Here is a 5,976-nt window from a genome sequence, read left to right as displayed (position 1 = left end):
GGGTTTCACCATGTTGGCCAAGCTGGTCTTGAACTACTGACCTCAGGTGATCTGCCCACCTCGTTCTTCCAAAATGCTAGGATTATAGGCGTGAGCCACCACGCCTGGCCGAGCCTGTTTCTTAAAAAAACAAAATTAGCTCTCTGCTCCTCCCATTCGACAGACAGCTGCATCTTCTCTCACATCCCTGTGACAGCCTGGTGAACGTGAAGGTCGGAACCAATGGATTTGGTTGTATTGGGTGCCTGGTCTCCAGGGCTGCTTTTAACTCTGGTAAAGTGGATATTGTCACCATCAATAACCCTTCATTGACCTCAACTACATGGTCTACATATTCCAGTATGATTCCATCCATAGCAAATTCCATGGCACTGTCAAGGCTGAGAACGGGGAAATCCCATCATCATCTTCCAGGAGCAAGATCCCTCCAAAATCAAATGTGGCAATGCTGGTGCTGAGTCCGTTGTGGAGTCCACCAGCATCCTCACCACCATGGAGAAGGCTGGGGCTCACTTGCAGGGGAGAGCCAAAAGGGTCATCATCTCTACCCCCTCTGCTGACGCCCCCATGTTCGTGATGGGCGTGAACCATGAGAAGTATGACAACGGCCTCAAGATCGTCAGCAATGCCTCCTGCATCACCACTGCTTAGCACCCCTGGCCAAGGTCATCCATGACAACTTTGGTATTGCCGAAGGACTCACGACCACAGTCCACACCATCACTGCCACCCAGAAGACTATGGATGGCCCCTGCAGGAAACTGTGATATGACAGCCATGGGGCTCTCCAGAACATCATCCCTGCCTCTACCGCTGCTGCCTAGGCTGTGGGCAAGGTCATTCCTGAGCTGAATGGGAAGCTCACTTGCATGGCCTTGCATGTCCCTGCTGCCAACGTGTTGGTTGTGGACCTCACCTGCCACCTGGAAACACCTGTCAAATACGACAACATCTAGAAGGTGGTGAAGCGGGAGTCCGATGCCCCCTCAAGGGCATCTGGGGCTACACTGAACACCAGCTTGTCTCCTCTGACTTCAATCTCAACACCCACTCTTCCACCTTCGATGCTGGGGCTGGCATTGCCCTCAATGACCATTTTGTCAAGCTTGTTTCCTGGTATGACAATGAATTTGGCTACAGCAACAGGGTGGTGGACCTCATGGCCCACATGGCCTCCAAGGAGTAAGACCCCTGGACCACCAGCCCTAGCAAGAGCACGAGAGGAAGAGAGAGGCCCTCACTGCTAGGGAATCCCTGCCACACTCAGTCCCCCATCACAATGAGAATCTCCCTTCCTCACAGTTTCCATGCAGACTCCCTGAAGAGGGAGGAGCCTAGGGAGACCCGCTTTGTGTACCATCAATAAAGTCCCCTGCCAATAAATAAATAAACACAATTTAAAAAGATGATCATCTACAAGCCAAGAAGAGAGGCCTCAGGAGAAACCAACCCGGCCGACACTTTATTCTTGGATGTCTAGTCTCCACAATTATGAGAAAATAAACTTTTCTTGTTTAAACCTCCTAGTCTGAGGTACAGTTGTCTCTTGGTGTCCCTGGGGATTGGTTCCAGGACCTCCCACATATCAAAATCAGCAGATGTTCAAGTCTTCATATAAAATGGTATATTATTTGAAAATAATCTCTGCAGTATACTTTAAAACATCTCTTGGTTACTTAGAATACTTAATACAATGCAAATGCTATGTATTTTTTATTGTATTTTATTGTATTGTATTTCATTTTTTTTAGAGACAGGGTCTGTCTCTGTTGCCCAGGCTGGAGTGCAGTGGCGCAATCATAGCTCACTGCAGCCTTGAACTCCTGGGTTCAATTGATCGTCCCACCTCCACCTCCAGAGTAGCTGGGACTACAGGTGTGTGCTACCCTGCCCAGCTAATTTTTATAAATTTTTCTGAAGAGATAGGGGTCTCATTTTGTTGCTCAAGCTGGTCTCAAACTCCTGGCCTCAAGTGATTTGCCTGCCTTGGCCTCCCAAAGTGCTGGGATTACAGGTGTGAGCTACTGAACTCAGCCTAGTATTGTTCTTTTTTTTTTTTTTTTTTTTTTTGAGATGGAGTCTCACTCTGTTGCCCAGGCAGGAGTGCTGCAGGACGATCTTAGCTCACTGCAACCTCCGCCATCTGGGTTCAAGTGATTCTCATGCCCCAGCCTCCTGAGTAGCTGGGATTACAGGCACACACCACCATACTCTGCTAATTTTTGGATTTTTAGGAGAGATGGGGTTTCACCATGTTGGCCAGGCTGGCTTCGAACTCCTGACCTCAGGTCATCTCCAGCCTCGGCCTCCCAAAGTGCTAGGATTACAGGTGTGAGCCACTGCGCCCAGCCTATTATAGTTTTTTTTGTTTTTTCAGATGTTTTTGAACTGTGGTTGGTTGGATCTGTGGTTGCAGAACCTGACGATGTGGAGAGCCGGCTGTTTTTTGTCATGGTGGCCCTCACAAACTAATGCAGTGCATTTCCTATTCATGTCAAATGCTTCTGAAGGCGAGTGGTCCAAGATGCTATGGCCACAACACAGAGTCTCACACTCCACTTTCTCATCTGCCTTCTATTTTCAAGGTCACCTTTTGGGCCAACGTGGCTGCTGGAACTGCCTTACTCCAAGCAACAAGGAAGTGGGGACAAAGCTTATGTTCCTTCCTTTTAAGGCAACTTCCTACAAATCCCATAGAGCCATTTTGCTTACATCTTATTGGCCCCTGCTTAGTCACATGATGACACCTAGCTGCAAGGGAAGCTGGGAAATGTACCCAGCTAGAAGTAAAAGTTTATTCCTAAGGAGGAGGGGGAGAATGGATGCTGGGAGAGGTACCCAGTGGTCTCTGACACAGACTATGATCTTAGACCACATACTCAAGAAGGCATGAAGAACTTTCTTACTTTTTCCATAAGTCAGCATAATTTCTCTCCCTTCCCTTCCCTTTCTGTTTTTTTTTTGTTTTGTTTTGTTTTTTTGTTTTGTTTTTGAGACAGAGTCTCACTCTGTTGCCCAGGCTGGAGTGCAGTGGTGCAATTTCAGCTCACTGCAGCCTCTGCCTCCCTGGTTCAAGCTATTCTCCCACCTCAGCCTCCTGAGTAGCTGCAATTACAGGCGCACACCACTGTGCCTGGCTAATTTTTATATTTTTAGTAAAGATGGGGTTTCACCATGTTGGCCACGCTGGTCTCAAACTCCTGACCTCAGGTGATCCACCTGCCTTGGCCTCCCAAAGTGCTGGGATTACAGGTGTGAGCCACCATACTTGGCCACTCAGCATAATTTCTATTGCAAGCTAGGATGGCATTTTCACCTTTCTATGTGAATGTGTATGTTTCTTGGTAACTTTTGAAGTGCCAAACTATGGTGGGAGTGTCTGTCCTGAAGTCCTCTGTCCATGCAGGTGTGCCTGAGACATCACTCCTCAGCCATCGACCCCCTAGCTTTCAGCTTACACAGGCTGCTTGTTTCTGTCTGTGCAGCTCCTTCCACCTCTCAGGACCATGCTCAAGGCTCAGAGAATGTTCTATTACTCTCATGCCTGCTGAACACTAGGGCATTGTGTGAAGCATTCTCCCCTCTGCTCTTTTTTTTCTTTTTGAGACAGGATCTTGCTCTATCCCTTAAGCTGGAGTGCAGTGGTGTATCATAGCTCACTGCAGCCTCAACCTCCTGGACTCCAGCAATCCTGTTATCTCAGCCTCCCGAGTAGCTGGGACTACAGGTGTGCACCACCATGTCTAGCTTATCTTTGTATTTTTTTGTAGAGATGGGGTTTCGCCATGTTGCCCAGGCTGGTCTCCAACTCCTACGCTCAAGTGATCCTCCTGCCTTGGCCTCCCAAAGTGTTGGGATTACAGACATGAGCCACCACACCTGGTCCCATCTGCTCTGGACTTTCTCAAGCATCTCTCTGGGGTCTCATCGCTTTTCCCCCAAGAAGTAGAGTTCAGAGCTTCTCCCTCTAAAATTTCCCAAACTCTCTCTTTTTTTCCCATTACTTCCCCTCTGCCTTTCTCTTTTCTCTCTACCCCAGGGGCATCTGAAAGTGACAAGTCCTATGTTTGGTCTTTATCTTTCTCCAATAAGGACTTAAGCTATTGGGATACAAAAGCCTGAAACTCATGGATTTTACCTGCTTTCCACCCTCTCCCATTTCTCTACTGAATGTGAGACAAAGACAGGTTTTGGATTGACAGTAGGGAAGAAAGAAGAAAATAAAATATCAGGCTACATGGTGGCTCACACCTGTCATCTCAGCACTTCGGGAGGCTGAGGTGGGAGGATCACTTGAGCCCAGAAGTTTGAGACCAGTCTGGGGAACATAGTAAGACTCCGTCTCTACAAATTAATAATAATAATAATAATAATAATAATAATAATAATAGTAAAGGTTTTTAAAATCAATAAATTAAAGAAAACATCAATCTGTGTCTCAGAAAATATTATCCTGCCATATTTACAGTAAAGTATCCTGTGGTTGGCACTATTTGGCATTCCTCACTTCCCTGTCTCTTGCTACTGCCACTATAGAGTCTAGAAAAGCTACATTTTCCCTTTCCCAGCCTCTCTTGAAGCTTAAGGAGGTGGTATTTCCCAGTCCTGGTCAGTAAGATAGGAACAGAAAGCTCTTCAAGGTTTACAGGAAAGCTTTGACTTTATTTGAAAAAAAGGGGGCCAGGTGTGGCTGGCATCATTTTTTTCCCTCTGCTTCCTACTTATAATGTGAACACGGCTGGGCACCGTGGCTCACACCTTTAATCCCAGCACTTTGAGAGGCCAAGGCGGGTGGATCACCTGAGGTCAGGAGTTCAAGATCAGACTGGCTAACATGGTGAAACCCTGTTTCTACTAAAAATACAAAAAATTAGGTTGGGGGGGGTGGTGGTGCGCAACTGTAATCCCAGCTACTCAGGAGGCTGAGGCAGGAGGATTGCTTGAACCCAGGAGGTGGAAGTTACAGTGAGCTGAGATCATACCATTGCACTCCAGCGTGGGCAACAAGAGCAAAACTCCATCTCAAAAAATATATATATAATAAATAAAAAAGAACGTGAACACAATGCCTGGAGTTGCAGCAGTCATCTTGCAACCATGAGGAAAAGGCTAAAAGAATCATACAGATGTCATGGCATCATAAGCAGCTATGTCTATATAGTATCATTTATTTACTATTGAGAAAGAAAAATAAACCCCATTTTTAAGTAAACATAATTCCTGGGACATGGTAGGAGCCCCTGGATCAGGCTATGCCTGAAAGCCACCTACACCTAGACTTTTGTTACTTGCTGCTAAAAGCATTCCTAATATATATATGTTATTAAATTAACACAAATTCTTTTCTCTTTATTGTCACAAACTATGCCCAGACAGTGACAGAGTGACAGGCATCTTGAATTTTTTTTTTTTAGAGTCTCACTCTGTTACTCAGGCTGGAGTGCAATGGCATGATCTTGGCTCACTGCAACCTCTGCCTTCTGGGTTCAAGCGATTCTTCTGCCTCAGCCTCCCATCTTGAACTCTGAACCACATGGATGCAAGACCGTTTCTAACCATCCTTCCATCATGCTCAACCCAGGTCCTGCCACCAGTTCTGTCCTGAGGGTTCCCATGCCAGGCTCTAATTTTCAGAGTGAGTCAGGTGTGTAAGGTAATGTTCACGGCATACTGAGTGGAAACTCTTGATCCTTCAGACAGGCTGTAGGATGGAGATAGTCCTCCAATTATTGTCAACCTTAGGACCCACCACCTTGCCTTGGTCCCCCTTTCTCAGCAGCAGAGCTCATAAACTGAGTGTTTGAGGGAAGTTCAGACCCGTCTACTAAAAGTTTTCTACAGGATATGTCATTGCTATGGTCTGAATGTTTGTGTCCCTCCAAAATTCACATGTTAAACCCTAACCCCTACGGTGATGGCATTGAGAGGCTGGGGCCTTTGGGAGGTCATTAGGTAATGAGGATTCTGCCCTAGTGA

General features: G+C 46.5%; 1 pseudogene; it reads left to right on the top strand.

Moving 5' to 3' along the window:
• The window catches only part of LOC104682137, a 13,397-nt pseudogene extending 12,196 nt beyond the window's left edge, over positions 1-1,201 (top strand).
• Positions 1,202-5,976: the final 4,775 nt, after the last annotated feature.

The sequence above is a fragment of the Rhinopithecus roxellana genome, chromosome 20, assembly GCF_007565055.1.
Source record: "Rhinopithecus roxellana isolate Shanxi Qingling chromosome 20, ASM756505v1, whole genome shotgun sequence".
Lineage (NCBI taxonomy): Eukaryota > Metazoa > Chordata > Mammalia > Primates > Cercopithecidae > Rhinopithecus > Rhinopithecus roxellana.
The sequence above is the reverse complement of the archived record's forward strand: the minus strand, read 5'-3'. Positions and strand labels throughout refer to the sequence as shown.